Source organism: Macrobrachium rosenbergii, chromosome 45, assembly GCF_040412425.1.
Source record: "Macrobrachium rosenbergii isolate ZJJX-2024 chromosome 45, ASM4041242v1, whole genome shotgun sequence".
Lineage (NCBI taxonomy): Eukaryota > Metazoa > Arthropoda > Malacostraca > Decapoda > Palaemonidae > Macrobrachium > Macrobrachium rosenbergii.
This window is the reverse complement of record NC_089785.1, coordinates 29,840,007-29,862,839: the sequence shown is the minus strand read 5'-3', so window position 1 is coordinate 29,862,839 and position 22,833 is coordinate 29,840,007. Positions and strand designations below refer to the sequence as shown.

Below are 22,833 nucleotides of genomic sequence, written 5' to 3'. Positions count from 1 at the left end.
ATTCATGTACTAAGAAAGTCCAATAATCTTTTGAAATCGTGCCCTATGAAAGCCCAATATTTTTAAAAATTCATGTCCTAAGAAACTCCAGTCATTTTTCAAATTCATGTCCTAAGAAAGTCCAATTACTCTTTTGAATTCGCGTCCTATGAATGCCCAATATTTCAAAATTTCATGTCTTAAGAAAGTACAATTAATCTTTTGAATTTGTGTCCTATGAAAGCCCAATATTTAAAAAAAATTCATGTTCTAAGAAAGTCCAATTACTTTGATTTCATGCCCTATGAATGCCCAATATTTTTAAAAATTCATGTCCTAAGAAAGTCCAGTCATTTTTCAAATTCATGTCCTAAGAAAGCCCAATAATCTTTTGAAATCGTGTCCTATGAAAGCCCAATATTTTAAAAAATTCATGTTCCATGAAAGTCCAGTTATTTTTCACATTCATGTCCTAAGAAAGTCCAACTACTCTTTTGAATTCGTGTCCTATGAAAGCCCAGTATTTTAAAAAATTCATATCCTAAGAAAGTCCAGTCATTTTTCACATTCATGTCCTAAGAAAGTCCAATAATCTTTTGAATTCGTGTCCTATGAAAGACCAATATTTTAAAAAATTCATGTCCTAAGTAAGTCCAGTCATTTTTCATATTCATGTCCTAAGAAAGTCCAATAATCTTTTGAATTCGTATCCTATGAAAGCCTAATATTTTAAAAAAATTCATGCCCTAAGAAAGTCCAGTCATTTTTCATATTCATGTCCTAAGAAAGTCCAATAATCTTTTGAATTCGTGTCCTGTGAAAGTCCAATATTTTAAAAAAATTCATGACCTAAGAAAGTCCAATTACCCTTTTGAATTCGTGTCCTATGAATTATGGAGGTTCTTCGACAGCCAAACAAGGATAGAGTCCGCACTTTTTCTGTCCGCCCTCAGACCTTAAAAACCACTGAGGAGGCTAGAGGGCTGCAAATTGGTATGTTGATCATCCACCCTCCAATCATCAAACAACCAAGTTGCAGCCCTCTAGCCTCCTCAGTAGTTTTTATTTGGTTTCAGGTCAAAGTTAGCCTATCCATAATCGTGTCTCTGTCAGCGATAAAGGCAGGCCACCACCGGCCCGTGGTTAAAGCTTCATGGGCCGCGGTTCACACAGAATGCTACAGAGACCACCGAAAGATAGTAATAATAATAATAATAATCCTTTATTTCCAATTATACATTGGGTATTCTACTTAAGTAGCCATATCAGTATAAAACAATTTGAATTTAAATCTTACATAAAACTTGGTATAGGTTAAGAATATCAAAATCAGTAAAAATAGCATTAATATAAATACCATAAGAAACTATTTGAAACTATGTAAAAGTAGACAATCATAGGTAAAATGAGCTTCAAATAGAAATCTAATAGTCATAAATTATCAATAAACAAGTATATAAAAATACTAAAATTTTCAATAAATAAAACAATACAGACTATACCTGAATAACGTAGATCAGTTAGTAAAGTAAAAAAACTGATTAAATAGAACCAATCTGTTAAAAGTAAATTTTATTATTCCAGCTTCTTTTATTTCACGTGGCTGTTCATCATACAACACTGGACCTTATTCTGATTTAGTACTAGTTTTATGCCTTGTATGCAGTGACATTACTGAATAAAGATACTGGAAACTGTATCAATCTGGAATTTTATTATTCAAGCTTTATATACCATAGTGCACATGTCAAGAGTATACTGGTCTCTTATTTTCAAAATTCCTTTAAATGTGGCGTTACATGTTCAAACTTTCTAACGTTGCCAACAGCCACTCTTGCTGCAAAGTTCTGCGGCTTTTGTACTCTTTGTAACTGTGATTTGTTAGTACATCCCCAAACTTTCAAGCAATATTTTATAAAACTTAAAGCTAGTGACTGGACGACTATCTTGCGAGTACTTGACTCAAGATGATCTTTTACTCTAAGTATATAAGAGTACCCATTACCTTTTTATACATTTCATCTATGTGACAGTCAAAGTTCATGTACCGATCGAAATGAACGCCTAAATTTTTCACAGTCGTCATTGGCTTAATTATATTTCCATGAAAATTTATCTGTACCTCATCTCCAATATCTGACACATATTGCCTGGATCCAATGATGATAAACTGTGTCTTTTTCTCATTTAGAAGTAAACCATTTCTCAAAAAGTAGTCTTTAGCTCTGTTTAGAATGTCTTCTGCCTTACAAATCATGTCGGCTATATCCTTACTGTCACCTTCTATTAGTATTTGCGTGTCATCAGCATATTGAACTATAAAATAGCCAGGTATTGATCTCGCAAGATCATTAACATATACCATGAAAAGTATAGGGCCGAGAATTGTTCCCTGAGGTACTCCGAATTGAATATTTTTCTTCGAAGATACAGTACCATTTAACCTGACGGACTGAAACCTATTCTCAAGTTAGCTCTTAAACCAGCTCTGATCAATATTCACCAACGTACATTTCTCCAATAATATGGCATGATTCACGCTATCAAAAGCCTTAGATAAATCTAGTAATAAAAGTAAGGAAACTTTTTTGTTGTCTATATTTTCATAAATCTTGTCAGACAATTTTAAAAGGGCTGTTTCAGTAGACAATTTTGGTCGGAATCCATGTTGGCCTAAAGAGATTAGTTTATTTTCCTCTAAAAATTCAGTTAACTGATTTGCAATCATTTTTTCCAGTACTTTCGATAGAATAGGTAGCAAGGAAATGGGACGGTAATTAGAGATATCGTCGGCATCCCCGCTTTTGAAAAGCGGAATGACATGGGGAATTTTCCATATGTCTGGATATGAAAAAGTAACAATTGATGTATTGATAATTATCGTAAGGTCAAAAGCAATAACATACAAACCATCTCTAATAAAACGTAAACAAATACCGTCAGATCCAAAGGCGTTAGTTTCTTTCAAATCTTTAATGACTAAGATTACTGTGTTACAGTCCACAGGCCTTGGTTTAAAACTATCGACTCCACTGTGAGGGATAATAGGGTCTGTTTCCAAAGGCATGCGGTTATGCAGTGCCTCCTGTGTTTTTTCAAAGGTCTTTCTCCCCACTTCTGCAAAGAATTCGTTAAACTCTTCAGCATTTCGTTGCAAATCGTCTTTGGCATCACAATTCAGCTTATTCGTATCGCTGTTTATTCCATTGAAAAGCATATTTTTAGTAATCTTCCACGTAGCGGCCATGTTACCTTTAGCATTATTAAATTCTTGTTTATTACAGCTTTTACTATCTTTGACCTTTTTTTTTTAGTTTCTCTAAGCTGGATTATTTTTCACGTTATCTCTTACCATTATCGTCTCTTTTATAGTATCAGAAATCCAAGGGGCAGGGGGACGAGTTACTTCTCTAGTAACCACAGGTGCCCACATATCTACACAGGATGTGAAAACATTGGTTAAAATTTCCACTTGCTTACCTACGTTATCAGTACTTAAAATTTGATTCAATATGTGAACATTATTCATAAGCAGAGAGCAAAGAGTTTCTTGAGAGTAATTTTTCAAGCACCTAAAAGTTTTAAAAACAGTTTGCCTTTTCGGTTCACGAACGTTCAGCAAAGTTAAAATATTCTCGTGATCTGCTATTGAGCTAGGGGTTACCTCTGATTTTGTTATCACATATTTAGCATTAGTAATGACTAGATCGATAAGGGATGCTGAGGTAGAAGTGATTCGTGTGGGTTTATCTACAATATGGTCAAATCTTAAGTTTTTAATGAGCTTACCCAGTTTGTTTTCCTTTTTTTAACAGATCATCATTAAAATCCCCGTAAATGAAAATAGGCTTATTGCGTAAAATTACTCCCTTAAAAACGTCTGAAATATAGTTAAAAGAGGTAACAGCAGCTTTAGGATGGCGGTACACGCACCCGACCATAATAGAGGGAAATTTTCGACGTTGGACGGAGACCCACTTATCTTCCACTCCCTCCTGTTTTTCGATCCCAAATTTCAGCTCGGCGACTCTCAAATAATTCCTTATAAACAAACATACACCTCCACCTCGACCATGATCCTCACGATATATATTATACTCAGGTATATGAATATAAGTATCTCTTATATAAGGATACAGCCATGTCTCACTAATACATAAAATATCGATTTTTTTTGTTCTTCTGGCATTAACTGTTTTTCAAGTATACGACCAAGTATTGATTGTGCATTTGTATGTACAATTTTTAGAAAATCATTACATTCAGCATTCTCAATGGCACTGCCTCCTTGGCCTATGTCCTAGTAATGGATATTTTTCTGACATTGTTTGCTTGTGTAACACTTAACCTTATGGTCGAACCTACAGTCGGATTGGTGGCGATTAAATTCACCACATTTGTAGCACCCATACCCATTTCTTTCGGTATATGAATAATAGTAGTCGTTAACTGCTCTGTTAGATCTATCATATCCTTGTCTAGCATTTGTACTACCAAAGTGCGCTTGGTCTCTGCCATAACCAAGTCTACCTCGATGATAAGTATTGATAGCTATTTCTATGTAACCTATTTTTATTCCTTCCTTCTACCTCCCGATTTATCATAAGGTTGCTACTTTAACTCTTTACATGATTAATCCTATAGTTATTATTTTTCAGATTACATATGTTTGACTTGATTTCTTTCCAATTATAACAGAGAAAGTCGTTTGTGCACATAGATGAAATTGTATCTAGCAACCTAACCGCACCAATTCTATTTAGCAAATCATAGTTTTTATCATCCTGATTTTCATAGCAATTTGTATCTATATCGCCTGTTCCAAGCTTGAAAAACCTTTGTGTCTCAATTAAAACAACACCATTTCTGTCACACCATTCTAGCAATTTACAGTTATATTGATTTATTCTACTATTCAAATCATGTCTCGCTTCTAGAGCTGGAACAAGTTCACAAACCTTTACTACAATGTCATTATTTTTCTCTTCGAGTTCAGCTACAATGGTGCCCAGGTTATCGAGGACTCTTTCCAGCGCTACATCTTCGTCGAGCAGGTCTTGAGTACCACAGTAGATGATACATTCTTTCGGTGAAATTTCCAGTGTTTCCCTAATCCAGGACTTTAGTAGATCCAGATTTGCTTCGGGGAGGGTTCTGATCACAGCATTATCGTTGAGGTCATTAGACTTTACTTCTTTGAAACAAGAGTCTCCAATAAGTAACGTATTTCCTTCATTCGAAGTGGATGCCAGAGTTTGACGGGAGCGCGATCTATTCTGTTTCTGAAGGCTCTCTTTTAAGTGTTTGATATTTTCTTCAGCAAAATAAAGTTTAGGTTTAAGCTCCTCTATTCCTTTTTCCTTCTCTGCCAGGGAATTAGTTCACAACATAGAAATCGTCTTTAGTTTCCCTAACAAACGCTTCAAGTCGGTGAAGTAGTTCTGCCGAATTTGAGGTTAGTCTCTCATTTTCTATCTCATGGGTGTCATCAGGCGGCGAAAGTGTTTCTTCAATACTCCCATAATAAGTGGTCAGTTTATCAATTGGGGTTTCTTTATTAGTCCATATACCTCCAAGTCCCAGCTGAGTACAGTATTTCTGCAATTCACTCTTCTTGTACCTTCTTAAAACTTGTTGTCTCTCTTCACCTGCTATATGTGTGCTATTAGTAGGCATATTTGATGTTTACAGTGCGTGAAGAATAATGGGATCTTAATACAGTGTCCAGGAAAGTGATAAATACTTTGTAATTTACGATATTAGATTCTGATGGAAAGAAACATTACTGTGAAGTTCCTTTGACGTCACCAGATGCCTAGTGCGCATGCGCAGCTCAGAAAAAAAATTAACAGGAGTCCAGTAGGAAATTCCAAGAAATTTTACAGCTAAAAATAACAATGTACACTTCAAATTACTCAAAACACTGGTCGCTGACACAATCACTGCGCTTTCACATACACGAACTGGTCACTGTAATCCCATAGAAAATCCAAATATGCGAAGAAACTCCGGGTTAAATGAGGAGATCGGTGGGCGGGGGAAAGGGAGTACGTGGCAGAGAGAGATCTTTTTTCGGTGGCCTTGATGATTCTTTGTACAGAAATCTCGATTGCGCCGAGGAAGAAACTTCGGCGCATTTCTTACTTGTTTTTATTTTAGCTCGAAAATCAAGAGTAGAAGAAGAAGAAGGAGAAGAAGAAGAAGAAGAGGAAAAGAAGGAACAATTTGGCGCAGGTGAAGGTCAGCCAAGTGAGAGGACGACTCCAGACACCATTTAAGGGCGAGAGCAGGTTTGCTTCAAAGTCCCTTCCATCTTGTACGTTATGACGCAGGCTCTGGAAACAGATGGTTTGTTCCCGGGATGACCCAAGGAAGGAGCCTAATTGGTTAAAAATGTCCCAAGAAAGCCCGACTGGTTAAATGCATGTCCCACAAGAGCCCAATTGGTTAAAAATGTCCCACAAAAGCCCGACTGGTTAAATGCATGTCCCACAAGAGCCCAGTTGGTTAAAAATGTCCCACAAAAGCCCGACTGGTTAAATGCATGTCCCACAAGAGCCCAGTTGGTTAAAAATGTCCCACAAAAGCCCGACTGGTTAAATGCATGTCCCACAAGAGCCCAGTTGGTTAAAAATGTCCCACAAAAGCCCAATTGGTTAAAAATGTCCCAAGAAAGCCCGACTGGTTAAAAATGCAGTTGGTTAAAAATGTCCCACAAGAGCCCAGTTGGTTAAAAATGTCAGTTGGTTAAAAATGTCACAAAAGCCCGACTGGTTAAATGCATGTCCCACAAGAGCCCAGTTGTAAAAAAATGTCACAAAAAGCCCGACTGGTTAAATGCATGTCCCACAAGAGCCCAGTTGGTTAAAAATGTAACTGGTTAAATGCATGTCCCACAAGAGCCCAGTTGGTTAAAAATGTCACACAAAAGCCCGACTGGTTAAATGCATGTCCCACAAGAGCCCAGTTGGTTAAAAATGTCACACAAAAGCCCGACTGGTTAAATGCGACTGGTTAAATGCATGTCCCACAAGAGCCCAGTTGTTAAAATGTCACACAAAAGCCCGACTGGTTAAATGCATGTCCCACAAGAGCCCAGTTGGTTAAAAATGTCTCACAAAAGCCCGACTGGTTAAATGCATGTCCCACAAGAGCCCAGTTGGTTAAAAAATGTCCCAAGAAAGCCAGATTGCTTCAAAGCGTTATGCAATAAAAACAGATTTTCCATATTTTTTGAGAGGGGAACTTCAGAGTTTCTCAACAAGAAAAATTACAGATTATTTCTTGTTTTGAAGTTCAGTTCCAAACAGTAATAGCCTGAGAGAGAGAGAGAGAGAGAGAGAGAAACTCGACAAGGTCTCTGATACCTAATAACTGTAGGAAGCTGGCCAGTGCAAAACATGCCTCAAGTAAGCACCCGTGCTACCCTCTGAGTCCTCCACGCACGAGCGCCCGCACTAAGGGGCGAGGGAGGGTATCAGTTGCCCTCCAACCCCCGGGGAAATCCTGGAATTGTTGCAATACTCATTCTTTTGGCTCTGCCACTAACTACATGCGCAGTAGAAATGTCGTCCAGCACACTTAGGCGAGTGAAAACATGGCTGAGATCTCCTACGAAATGGTCAAAGTGCATCTTGATAAGGTCAATTTGAACAAAGCAGATGTCATGGAAAAGGTCACTGAAAAGTTTGGTAGGGGTCACAGGAAGTTACAGACTTCCTTTTCAAATGAAAAGTGACTTAACTCAAAAAAAAAAAAAAAATATATATATATATATATATATATATATATATATATATATATATATATATATATATATATATATATATATAAATTAAAAAGACAACAGAATTAAAAATAGACTGATTTTAAGAAAACGAGAAAAAGGTTTTACAGAAAAGTATACAGAGAAACCTAACAAAGGAAAAAATGGTTATCAAAGTGCTGAGGACGAGAGCTGAGTGATTCAAGGCCCCTAATTTCGACTTCAGATATTGAAAGATATTGGTTAAGGTTAAAGGAAATGACAGGTGCTTCTTCCAAAATTGGGGCAAATGTCCGCTAGGGGTGAAATCCACGATGATATTATACACTAACTTTCATTCAGGCCAGCACATGTGGACGAAATGTATAATGCCTCGTGTATTCCGACTAATTTGGACACATACAAATGATTTTCAAAACTATTTTTTTTTTTATTACACGGTAAATTTCCTGGTAATTAGATAAAATTCGTAAGAAATAGATGTATTTTGCATCTATTGAACAATTCCATATGGAAGCAATCGCACCTGACAACTTTCCATAAGTAAAATGATATTGTGCATCACAGCATATCCCCACTGAGCCATCATACATCGAAATCATGGAATCATGGGTTCATGCAACTGGGAACATCCCTTCCACTGAGACTGACGAGAGATTTGTGAAAGTGAGTATTTCGGATGCTCAACCACTTAGTTCGCGAGACATTTTTGTGACAGTAACTCAAGCACATTACACCAGCATGTTTGCATGGACAGAGCATTGAGGTGCATGGCCCATTCCATCCTCACAATGTAAGGATATTGTCGGGGAGTGGTTTCAAACACTTCAGGCCTATCACAGAATTTTGACGCAGCTCTTCTCTCAGCCCACACACGCACCACGAGGTATTGCTCAATAAGATAAAGTTCTGTCTCAGAAGAATGGCTGATTCTCCTGGTAGTGGCTGGCTTACTAGAGCAGAGTTCTTTGTCCCAACTTTGCTGAGAGCGCCACTTCCTGTCAATATATGCACTTTAATTAGAACTCGGCAGGTTTTATCTCCTAGTTTTTGGTGAAGGGTGTGAAGTGGAACCATTCTTCGCTTTTCGCCTTCTCCAGACCGAACCCAGAGCTCCTGTAGTCCACCATCTATAGACACACTGATGTACCACAACAGAAGAACAACAGTGTCAGTATCACTGGATCTTATTATGGCTCTTTGACATACCTGTTTAACTGTCCACTGCACATGAGGAATGGTGCGGCATTCAGCCTCTCCTGCCAGTTGTTCAAGGTTGGTAGATCACCGGCAGCCATCATCAGAAAATGACCTGGAACTGGTACCCCATATTCCCCTGATGACTGCAGGGTGTGAGCACACATGAGATTGCTAGAGCGTCTTGCATCATTGTAGCTAGACTATACACCCATTCGATTTAATGCTGTGATGATCTCCCTGCTTCGAGTTTTTCCACAGAGTGTATGCCCAGGCATAGTCTGTAGGGGTGTTTTCCTGCGACCACAGTGTACAGAGTTGCAAGCAATCTGAAAGTGACAGTTTATTGGTGCATGCATATGATTGAGAAAATATTCTTCTTGGTCACCAAACATTTCAGCATTTCATAATCACATTCTACAGCCTCTTCCTCGGATGCAATTTTCATTGTTTCAGTCTTTGCCAAGAGTGATTTAGCTCTGTCGTATAATGCTGAATAAAATGTCAACCAACCATCAGGTACTGGGGTGTTTTCCCATGCATTTTTTAAGCTTATTTGAATCACAAATCTTATCATCACGTTCATAATCAACCTGACTTGCACTTTTGTTTAAGGACTCCCAACTTGTCTGAGAACATCAAGATTCTTAACCTCTGCAGCTATAGATCTGCTGCAGTAATGTTAGAGGAGAAAAACAGCTTGGATTCACTTTTTTTAGGATTGGGAGCAAATTGAACTATCTCGCCATAACGATCAACAAGAAGTTTTTCAACATCTCAATTATATATCTGAAAATCTAGTGTGTCATCTACATCACACATACTTATTCGTATTCTGAAACAGTGGAGCCTTACCCACGATGTAAGAGAGGGTCAATGTGCTCTGTTTTTATAAAAAAGATCTTGTTTAACTGAGATAATAGATTTGAAAGTTTCATCGAGAGAACTACTGCAGCATTGTCCCTCTGGTTCATATCTTCTAGTGTAGCGTCTAAGACAGACCTCGTGGCGGTAAATATCTGCGGCAAAAATGTCATTTATACAATTTAACTCAGCAACCCTACAGTACACTTCATCTTTGAAATGTCTAGTAACATTTTGCTCACCAATTCGAAATTGATGATCAACTTTAATCCTTTCACTACCACATACAGCACATTTGATTAGTTTGGGGGTCTTTTCTCTGACTGGGTTTTTCCCTTGGCCTAACATCACTGCGATGTAATGCTAGATGATGTTTCATTTTCAGCTTCACATGAAGTTTCTGCATCACTGGTCAACGTTTTTATATCATCTTATATTTGTTTAATTTTCTTACTGTGTGGGAACCACTTGAAACACTTGTTGTTGTTGTGAGCAACATAAAGTATAGCTTCCCACTCTGCTCTTTTCAGTCCTTCAGTAACATAGCTTCCTCCACTGCTCTTTTCAGTCTTTCAGTAACATAGCTTCCTCCACTGCTCTTTTCAGTCTTTCAGTAACATAGCTTCCTCCTGCTCTTTGCAGTCTTTCAGTCTTTCAGTAACATAGCTTCCTCCACTGCTCTTTTCAGTCTTTCAATAACATAGCTTCTCCACTGCTTTTCAGTCTTTCAGTAACATAGCTTCCTCCACTGCTCTTTTCAGTCTTTCAGTAACATAGCTCTCCACTGCTCTTTTCAGTCTTTCAATAACATAGCTCCTCCACTGCTCTTTCAGTCTTTCAGTAACATAGCTTCCCTCCAGCTCTTTTCAGTCTTTCAGTAACATAGCTTCCTCCACTGCTCTTTCAGTCTTTTTCCACTGATAATGCTCTTTTCAGTCTTTCAGTAACATAGCTCCCTCCACTGCTCTTTTCAGTCTTTCAGTAACATAGCCTCCTCCATCAGGATGCGTCCTTTTTTCTTTTCAGTCTTTCAGTAACATAGCTTCCTCCACTGCTTTTTCAGTCTTTCAGTAACATAGCTTCCTCCACTGCTCTTTTCAGTCTTTCAGTAACATAGCTCCCTCCACTGCTCAAACTGCTCTTTTCAGTTTCAGTAACATAGCTTCCTCCACTGCTCTTTTCAGTCTTTCAGTAACATAGCTTCCTCCACTGCTCCTTTCAGTCTTTCAGATAGCTTCCTCCACTGCTCTTTTTCTTTCAGTAACATAGCTTCCTCCACTGCTCTTTTCATAAGCTCCGTCCTCCTGCTCTTTTCAGTCTTTTAACATAGCTTCCTCCACTGCTCTTTTCAGTCTTTCATAATAGCTTCCTCCACTGCTCTTTTCAGTCTTTCAGTAACATAGCTTCCTCCACTGCTCTTTTCAGTCTTTCAGTAACATAGCTCCGTCCTCTGCTCTTTTCAGTCTTTCAGTAACATAGCTTCCTCCACTGCTCTTTTCAGTCTTTCAGTAACATAGCTTCCTCCACTGCTCTTTTCAGTCTTTCAGTAACATAGCTCCCTCCACTGCTCTTTTCAGTCTTTCAGTAACATAGCTCCGTCCTCTGCTCTTTTCAGTCTTTCAGTAACAGTGTAATTTCTGATATCTGCAGCCTACTTCTTGCTCCTACGTCCAGCCTCAGATGGATGCGAGTTTTTTCTTTTATGCTTCAGGCAGATAATGCATTCATGAAAGCGTCAAATTAAGGTCTTTTTCGTCAAGAGTATCCCATGTTGATGTTTTTTTTTTTTTGAGAAGGCTTAAGATACTGATAAATCAAATATATTGGAGACTTACTGTAGTTTTCCAATGATAAAGCAACAAAATTGATAACTCCAAAACCTCGGAACACGGAAATATCCATTTCATACCCGGAGCGCGCTTGAGAATTTCAGCGTTGCCAAAATATCCATATATCTGTAACTCCTGCTGAGATATTACTTACGAAATTCATTCCTTTTTGCAGACATAAGTAACAACAGGCATATCAAATAGTGTTCTGCTGTGAACGATAGTAGGTACCCAATTTAGTATGCAGTGTATCCCATTTCCGGCCGCCATCTTGGATTTCGCCGTTTCCGGCCGCCATATTGGATTTCGCCCCCAGCGGCCATTGGCCCCAGTTTTGGAAAAAAGCACCTGTCATTTTCTTTACCCTTAACCAATATATTTTCAATATCTGAAGTCAAAATTAGGGGACCTTGAAATGTATACGGCTCAATGGCCAGGGCCTGGACTCATAATAGAGGTGTTGACTTGGATTGAGTATTTAACCGGGGAACTAGTTGTTTGATAAAAAGAGTCTCTAGTACTGACAGTTGGTGGTCATTAGGAGTTTTGCCTATTATTTTAAAATCCTTGTAACTGATATTATATTTGTATTTGCTCCCGTGGTCTCTTAGGCATGAAAATTCGGGGTTTGATCATTTAGAGCCCATTCGGTAACTTACGCCACGATGAGAGTCTAACCTCACCTTCAGCAACCTATGCATGTAGCCCACGTATTTCCCCAGGTCGCGTCTGCGGCATTTAAACAGGCATATGACTCCTGAGGCCATCAAAGGGTGCAGACTTTCTTTTATATTTAAACGGAGACTTGGCCGTCACTGGATTATTAGGTAGGCTATTAGCCTCAATTCGACAGCCCGTAAATATTTTGAATTATTTTTATACTTTTATGTAAGATCAATCTTCCTCCTCCTCTTTTAAGTCCGAGTCTATTTTTTTAATTCTGTTGTCTTTGTGATTCATAACTTTGAAAGTGGGACAAATGGTCCTGAAACATCAACGTGATAAAGTACACTGAAAGGAAATCTCCTTCTCCCATAACTCGATGCTATTTCGACGCGTTTCGCATTCAGCTGAAAGCACCCTCAGGATTCTGTACAATAAATGACGACCAATAAAAAGTATATATGAATTTGCTAGTCATCTAAAAAAAAATCGTTCATACACTAATTCAAATGAAAACCAAAATTCACACATACGTAAAAGCACACTCAAGACTTACAAAGTTACACAGAAAATTGAAAGCACATATGGTGATTAAAAGTTCAGATAAAAATACAAAAAAAAAGATAAAAAAAAATTACAAAGTTAACAAGAGATAAACAAAAACTAAAAGAATTTCAACAAAAACAAAAGGTTAATTAAGAAAGGTACAAGGGCATGGAGGTGGTCTGGGTGTTCAACTGTGGAACAAGCTGTTTGATGAAGAGAGACTTTCAAGGATCAATAATCCATTTGGGCTGGAGTTTTGAACCACGATAACGAAATCGTCATATTTAATGGGAACTTTACATTTTTTGCTATGCTCACGTATACTGGACTGTCCGGGATTTGGTAAATCCCTCGTGGCAGTCTGCGCGAACCCTCACCATCCTTTGAGAAGAATCCACGTAAGTTCCCAGACTACATCTTGGACAAGAATACTTGTACACTACACCAGAGGACATGAGGGGGCATAAACGATCTTTAAATCGAAACGAGGCGCCAATTGTGAGTGGAATAATAGGGATAAGTTTAACATTTAATGCGCCAAAGTATTTTTGTACAGTGTTAGTAAATTCAGCCCCAAAGGAATCATCGCGCAAATATGGGAATCGGGCATAAAATGGCAGCTTATTTTATTTGCCCTGTAAATAATCCTGTTGGCGAGCTTGGTAGAGGAGGAGCTGTCAGTAAAGTAGGAAAACAGTTATCAGCAAAGTAGGAAACCAGTTATCAGTAAAATATGTTAAAAGAAGGGAAATTTCCCTAAGGAAAATTTAAAATTTCGAAAACAAATGCTATGAAAATTAGTTCCCAAACCTGTAAATGTCTCCTTTCTGAAAATAGCAGTATTAAACTGATTGTTTTCACGAAAGACTTCTGCAACTAGGAATGAAAGATTGTCGTTCACTTCCTTTTCAAGGGTAAACTTAATATTCAGGTGATACGAATTAACAAATTCTAAGAGTAAATCACAGTCAAAATCACGCCTGAAAAGGGTGAAGGTATCGTCGACGTATCTCTTATAAAAACAATGGGCGGAAGGACAGAGGGCACTCGTCTAAAAAGCGCTCTGCCAGCGAGCACACAAAGTTATTGGAAAAGGTAGGGCCTAATGGAGAACCCATAGCCACGCCCTCTACTTGTCTATATAAAAATACCATTGGAAATAAAGGCGGTGTCCAGCACTGCCAATCCTAAAAGAGATTTAAAAGTAGAACGGTTAAAATTGCGAAAACACGAATCAGGTTTTCGGGAAATAACTGGCAAAAAGGGATTCAGCATCTTACGTGGGTTCCTCCCAGAGGACGAAGAGGGTTCCCACACACTGCCACAATTAAGGGAGTTAGTTTCCGCACTGGATGTCCACTATCAAATCCTGAACAGTCCAGCATACGTGAACATAACAAAAAATGTAAAGTTTCCATTAACTAAGACGATTTCATTGTTGTGGGTCCAAACTCCAGCCCAAATCAATTATCAAACAGTTTGTTTTCTACAGTTGAACACCCAGTCCATCTCCACGTCCTTGTATACCTCTCTTAATTAAACTGTTGTTTTTGTTTATCTCTTGCCATGGTAGGTCCAACCCCCCAGCGCTCCTCAAATATTTCTTAACCTTGTAATTTTTTTGTATCTTTTTTTTCTTTTTTTTGCATTTTTATCTGAACTTTTAATCACCATTTGTGCTTTCAATTTTCTGTGTAACTTTGTCAGTCTTGAGTGTACTTTTACGTATGTGTGAAGTTATATATATATATATATATATATATATATATATATATATATATATATATATATATATATATATATATATATAACTGCTTTATTCATTAAAGACATTCAGGGTCAGAAGTGTTTATCCGCTTGATACCGGAACTATCCACTGTGTATTAAGATCTGCCACCCCACCCCACCCCGCCCCCGCCCCTTGGAAAACATGCTGCGGGCACCATTGCCCCCCAAACCTTCTGGGGGCACCTCCCCCTAACCCCCATGACACAACCACGTCCTATCCCCTCCCCCCGAGACTTCCCTTCAGGAGGATACGTAAGAAACGATCCAACCAACATCCTCGCCTCTAACTCTATCCTTACCTCGTCTGACCGTAAAGGAATTCTAATGGGTTCCTGCATTGGTGTCCTTCGTAGGATCGTTCCTCCTTCCGTATCGTGACCTCCCATGAGCCCTGATCCATGATAGCCTTCTCGGAGAAAGGTTTATCGTCAAAGCAACGACAGAATCATTTGATAACAGGTTTCGTTGTCATCGGATCTCGGACAAAATATGTACACGTAAGAATAGAAGGTGAATTATTCTCTAATGAGAATATAAAAAGGATAAAATGGTTTTTTTTTTTTTAAGAAATAAATGTAAGATGGAAATGTTCTTTGAGGAACGTAGAAAAAGATAAAATGCTCTTTTAGGAAAATAATATAAGCAATAACCGTTCTTTTAGGAAATTAAAATTGTATTCTTTTAGGAATATGATAAAAGATAAAACTATTCTTTCACAAGCGCAATAAAAGAAAAAAAATATTCATGAACATTATTTCAAGAATGTAATAAGAGATTAGGTGTTCTTTTAGGGAATTAACAAATAATAAACATTCTCATTTAGGAAAATTACGAAGACAAAGAACATTTCCTTTGAAGAAATCAGTGAAAGGTAGGAACGTCCTTTCAAGAAAAACCAGCTGAAATCAATATCTAGAGAATTGAAGGCGAGTCGTGAGGTTAGACTTGGAGGAAAACTTTACCAAAGGACCTTGCTTGCTCCCTCCCCCCCTCCCCAGTCCTACGTGGCAACGGGCAAGCCAAACGATCTCTCTCTCCTTCTAGGGAAGGACTTTGTTTTTGTTTTGTTTTTCTCGGATTTCGAAGGATGCGACCCTCAACAGGAACAAAAAACATTCTCCAAGGAATAGGATACGTTCTTCAAAGGATACGAACCTCAAAACAAAGGAGATAGGACTCTCTCTATCTACTGGAACGAAAGGATACTTTCCTCAAGGAACAGGACACGTTCTTCAAAGGTTTCAATAGGATTCGAAGCCTTAAACAAGGGAGATAGGACTCTTCCAATCTACAGGAACGAAAGGATACGTTCTTCAAAGGATGCGAAAGCATTCGAAACTGCGTGTCAGGAGGACGCATCCTTCCCAACCTCTGGTCCCTAGACGTTGTGTCCTTGAAGTACATACGTTGTCCAGCCATTAAGATTCCCCGAGACGAGAAGGAACTCAGCCTAGACGTCAACTGTACATCTAACAGGCGGGGGTGCAGGTTAATTTACATCCAATGTACGTACAGATAAACTTATGACCGGTGTACAGGTAAATTTATGTCCAACGTACAGGTAAATTTATGTCCAACGTACAGGTAAATTTATGTCCAACGTACAGCTACATTTATGTCCAATGTACAGTGAAGTTTATGTCCAATGTACAGGGAAATTAATGTCCAACGTACAGGGAAATTAGTATCCAGCATACAGGTAAATTTATGTCCGATGTACAGAGAAATTTATGTCCAATGTACAGGAATATTTATGTCCAATGTACATGGAAATTTCTGTCCAATGTACAAGGAAATTTACGGCCGGTGTACAGGGAAATTTATGTCCAATGTACATGGAAATTTATATCCAATTTACAAGGAAATTTATGTCCAATGTACGGGTAAAATTATGTCCAGTGTAAATGGAATTATATGTCCAATGTACAGTGAAATTTATGTCCTGTGTACAGGGAAATTAATGTCCAACACACAGGGAAAGTAATGTCCAACGTACAGGTAAATTTGTTCCCAATGTACAGGTAGATTTGCTCCCAATGTACAGGTAGATTTGTGTCCAATGTACTGATAAATTTATGTCCGGTGTACAGGGAAATTTATGTCCGATGTACAGGTAAATTTAAGTCCAGTGTACAGGTAAATTCACGTCCTATGTACAGGTAAATTTATATCCAAATGTACAGGTAAATCTATGTCCAATGTACAGGGAAATTTATGTCCAATGTACAGGGGAAATTTATGTCCAATGTACAGGGAAATTTATGTCCAATGTACAGGGAAATTTATGTCCAATGTACAGGGAAATTTATGTCCAATGTACAGGTAAATTTCTGTCCAATGTACAGGGAAATTTCTGTCCAGTGCACAGGGAAATTTATGTCAAATGTACAGGGAAATTTATATCCGGTGTACAGGGAAATTTATATCCGGTGTATAAGGAAATTTATGTCAAATGTACAGGGAAATTTATATCCGGTGTGCAGGGAAATTTATATCCTGTGTACAGGGAAATTTATGTCCAATGTACAGGGAAATTCATGTCCGGTGTACAGGTAAATTTATGTCTAATGCACAGATAAATCTATGTACAGGTAAATTTATGTCTACTGTACAGATAAATTTATGTCCAATGTGCAGTTAAATTTCTGTTAAATATACATGGAAATTTATGTCCAATGTACAGGGAAATTTATGTCCAATGTACAGATAAATTTATGTCCTGTGTGCAGGAAAATTTATGTCCAGTGTACATGGAAATTTATGTCCAATGTACAGGGAAATTTATGTCCAATGTACAGGGAAATTCATGTCCAATGTACAGGTAAATTTCTGTTCAATGTACAGGGGAATTGATGTCAGGTGTACAGGTAAATTTATGTCCAATGTACAGGAAAATTTGTGTCAATCTACAGTTAAATTTATATCCAATGTACATGGGAATTTATGTCCAATGTACAGTGAAATTTATGTCCTGTGTACAGGGAAATTAATATCCAGTGTACAGATAAATTTATGTCCGGTATACAGGGAAATTTCTGTCCAATGTACAGGGAAATTTATGGCCAATGTACAGGGAAATTTATGTTCAATTTACAGGGAAATTTATGCCCAATATACAGGGAAATTTCTGTCCAATGTTCAGGGAAATTTCTGTCCAATGTACAGGTAAATTTACGTCAAATGTACGGAGAAATTTATGTCCAATGTACAGGGAAATTAATGTCCAATGTACAGGGAAATTGATGTACAATGTGCAGGTAAACTAATATCCAATGTCCAGGGAAATTGATGTCCAATGCACATGGAAATTAATGTCCAATGTACAGGGAAATTAATGTCCAACGTACAGGGAAATTAATGTTCAATGTACAGGGAAATTTCTGTCCAAAGCACGGGGAAATTTATGTAAAATGTACAGGTAAATTTCTGTCAAATGTACAGGGGAATTTATGTCCAATGTACAGGGAATTTTATGTCCAATGTACAGGGAAATTTATGTCCAATGTACAAGGAAATTTATGTCCAATGTACAGGGAAATTTATGTCCGATGTACAGGGAAATTTATGTCCAATGTACAGGGAAATTTATGTCCGATGTACAGGGAAATTTATGTCCGATGTACAGGAAAATTTATGTCCAATGTACAGGGAAATTTATGTTCAATGTACGGGGGAATTCATGTCCAATGTACAGGGGAATTTATGTCAGGTGTACAGAGAAATTTATGTCCAATGTACAGGTAAACTTATATCCAATGTACATGGGAATTTCTGTCCAATGTACAGATAAATTTATGTCCAATGTACGGGGAAATTTCTGTCCAATGTTCAGGGAAATTTATGTCCAATGTACAGGGAAATATATGTCTAATGTACAGGTAAATTTATATCCAATGTACATGGGAATTTATGTCCAATGTACAGGGAAATATATGTCTAATGTACAGGGAAATTTCTGTCCAATGTACAGGGAAATTCATGCCTAATGTACAGGGAAATTAATGTCCAATGTACAGGGAAATTTATGTCCAATGTACAGGGAAATTTATGTCCAATGTACAGGGAAATTAATGTCCAATGTACAGGGAAATTAATGTCCAATGTACAGGGAAATTAATGTCCAATGTACAGGGAAATTAATGCGCAATGTACAGCGAAACTAACGTCCAAAGTAAGCCATCACGCGACTGCCAAAAAGGTCCTGCCATTTCACCACCACTTACCTTTCTCTTCCTGAGTAATCACTACTTCTTCGTTATCGCCACTCTGTTTACGACTGACCTCATTCGCGAACTTATGATGACGTTGATTGATAGTATTACACTCCGCGGGTTGGTGGACTTCGACGTAAACGATATTGCCATATTGAGCGCCAGTGATTTTAGGGACGTGAGTATGCAGCTTGTCAAGTTTTTTTTTTTATGAAAAAACTTAATTTATGTCTAATTTTAAATGGAAATTCGGTAACTAACGAAAACGATGACGTCATTCCCGAAGCAGAGACGTTGCTAATACGTATGACGATATAGAGGAGTAGGTTGGACTTCGATGTAAACGATATTGCCATATTGAGCGCCAGTGATTTTAGGGACGTGATTTATACAGCCTGTTGAGTGGATCAGAAAAAAAAAACTAGATATTCGTCTAGTTTTAACGGGAAATTCGGCTTTTAACGTAACAGAAATAACGTCCAGAGCTACAACATTAAAGCGGCAGGACGCACAGCCATGATAATTAACGATAATTAATGATAATGATAATTATCGCACTCTACGCCGTCAGTGTCACGCACGCCGTCTGAACCAGCACTGCCGGCAGCATCAGATCGCTATGGGAGCAAGCTATGGTCGTGACGTCATCGGGGCCTGCGCGCGCACGATTTGACAGAGAGAAGAAACGGCCTCTCCCGATGCGCCGAGCAAGTGGCCATATAGTCTCATCCACAAGGCGAGAATCTCTTCCCCATTCGCATTGAGGAATGAAAAAGAAGTCTCAAGGATTATTATCAGTGTATATTTTAACAGCTGTGACACAGTTCATTTCTGCAGAGAACCGGTTGGTAACGATGCTTTAACCGCTTGTTTATTTTCTGCCCTCGTTGGCGTCAGTGTCGATGAGCATGTTTCTGTATTTCTTTATTCGATTGCTAATTTAACTATCTGTTTGTCTGTCCGTCTGTCATCATGTTATTATTATTATTATTATTATTATTATTATTATTATTATTATTATTATTATTATTATTATTATTATTACTCAGAAGGTGGAGAACCCTATTCCCATGGAACAAGCCCACCACAGGGCCACTGACCTGATATTCTGGCTATTATTATTATTATTATTATTATTATTATTATTATTATTATTATTATTATTATTATTATTATTATTATTATTCAGAAGGTGGAGAACCCTATTCTCATGGAACAAGCCCACCACAGGGCCACTGACCTGAAATTCAAGCTTCCAAAATTATTATTATTATTATTATTATTATTATTATTATTATTATTATTATTATTATTATTATTATTATTATTATTATTATTATTATTATTATTATTATTCAGGAGGTGGAGAACCCTATTCCCATGGAACAAGCCCACCACAGGGCCACTGACCTGATATTCAAGCTTCCAAAGATTATTATTATTATTATTATTATTATTATTATTATTATTATTATTATTATTATTATTATTATTATTATTCAGAAGGTGGAGAACCCTATTCCCATGGAACAAGCCCACCACAGGGCCACTGACTTGAAATTCAAGCTTCCAAAGATTATTATTATTATTATTATTATTATTATTATTATTACTCAGAAGGTGGAGAACCCTATTCCCATGGAACAAGCCCACCACAGGGCCACTGACCTGAAATTCAAGCTTCCAAAGATTATTATTATTATTATTATTATTATTATTATTATTATTATTATTATTATTATTATTATTATTATTATTATTATTATTATTATTATTATTATTATTACTCAGAAGGTGGAGAACCCTATTCCCATGGAACAAGTCCACCACAGGGCCACTGACCTGATATTCAAGCTTCCAAAGATTATTATTATTATTATTATTATTATTATTATTATTATTATTATTATTATTATTATTATTATTATTAGGTTATTATTGATTATTATTATTATTATTATTATTATTATTATTATTATTATTATTCAGAAGGTGGAGAACCCTATTCCCATGGAACAAGCCCACCACAGGGCCACTGACCTGAAATTCAAGCTTCCAAAGATTATTATTATTATTATTATTATTATTATTATTATTATTATTATTATTATTATTATTATTATTATTGTTATTATTATTATTATTATTATTATTATATTATTATTACTCAGAAGGTGGAGAACCCTATTCCCATGGAACAAGTCCACCACAGGGCCACTGACCTGAAATTCAAGCTTCCAAAGATTATTATTATTATTATTATTATTATTATTATTATTATTATTATTATTATTATTATTATTATTATTATTCAGAAGATGGAGAACCCTATTCCCATGGAACAAGCCCACCACAGGGCCACTGACCTGATATTCAAGCTTCCAAAGATTTATTATTATTATAATTATTATTATTATTATTTATTATTATTATTATTTATTATTATTATTATTATTATTCAGAAGATGGAGAACCCTATTCCCATGGAACAAACCCACCACAGGGCCACTGACCTAAAATTCAAGCTTCCAAAGATTATTATTATTATTATTATTATTATTATTATTATTATTATTATTATTATTATTATTATTATTATTATTCAGAAGGTGGAGAACCCTATTCCCATGGAACAAGCCCACCACAGGGCCACTGACCTGATATTCAAGCTTCCAAAGATTATTATTATATTATTATTATTATTATTATTATTATTATTATTATTATTATTATTATTATTATTATTATTATTATTATTATTATTATTATTATTATTATTATTATTATTATTATTATTATTATTATTATTATTATTATTATTATTCAGAAGGTGGAGAACCCTATTCCCATGGAACAAGCCCACCACAGGGCCACTGACCTGAAATTCAAGCTTCCAAAGATTATTATTATTATTATTATTATTATTATTATTATTATTATTATTATTATTATTATTATTATTATTATTATTCAGAAGGTGGAGAACCCTATTCCCATGGAACAAGCCCACCACAGGGCCACTGACTTGAAATTCAAGCTTCCAAAAGATTATTATTATTATTATTATTATTATTATTATTATTATTATTATTATTATTATTATTATTATTATTATTATTATTATTATTATTATTATTATTATTATTCAGAAGGTGGAGAACCCTATTCCCATGGAACAAGCCCACCACAGGGCCACTGACCTGAAATTCAAGCTTCCAAAGATTATTATTATTATTATTATTATTATTATTATTATTATTATTATTATTATTATTATTATTATTATTATTATTATTATTATTATTATTATTATTATTATTATTATTATTATTATTATTATTCAGAAGGTGGAGAACCCTATTCCCATGGAACAAGCCCACCACAGGGCCACTGACCTGAAATTCAAGCAAAGATTATTAAATTATTATTATTATTATTATTATTATTATTATTATTATTATTATTATTATTATCATTATTATTATTATTATTATTATTATTATTATTATTATTATTATTATTATTATTATTATTATTATTATTATTCAGAAGGTGGAGAACCCTATTCCCATGGAACAAGCCCACCACAGGGCCACTGACCTGAAATTCAAGCTTCCAAAGATTATTATTATTATTATTATTATTATTATTATTATTATTATTATTATTATTATTATTATTATTATTATTATTATTATTATTATTATTATTATTATTATTATTATTATTATTCAGAAGGTGGAGAACCCTATTCCCATGGAACAAGCCCACCACAGGGCCACTGACCTGATATTCAAGCTTCCAAAGATTATTATTATTATTATTATTATTATTATTATTATTATTATTATTATTATTATTATTATTATTATTATTATTATTATTCAGAAGGTGGAGAACCCTATTCCCATGGAACAAGCCCACCACAGGGCCACTGACCTGATATTCAAGCTTCCAAAGATTATTATTATTATTATTATTAGATTATTAT

General features: G+C 36.2%; 1 long non-coding RNA gene across 1 annotated transcript in view; it reads right to left on the bottom strand.

Moving 5' to 3' along the window:
* Positions 1-19,583, bottom strand: part of LOC136829845 (uncharacterized) — a 92,569-nt gene extending 72,986 nt beyond the window's left edge. Inside the window, exon 1 of the long non-coding RNA XR_010850506.1 lies at positions 18,855-19,583. This is a non-coding gene — a long non-coding RNA (uncharacterized lncRNA). The remainder of the gene's footprint in view (positions 1-18,854) is intronic.
* Positions 19,584-22,833: the final 3,250 nt, after the last annotated feature.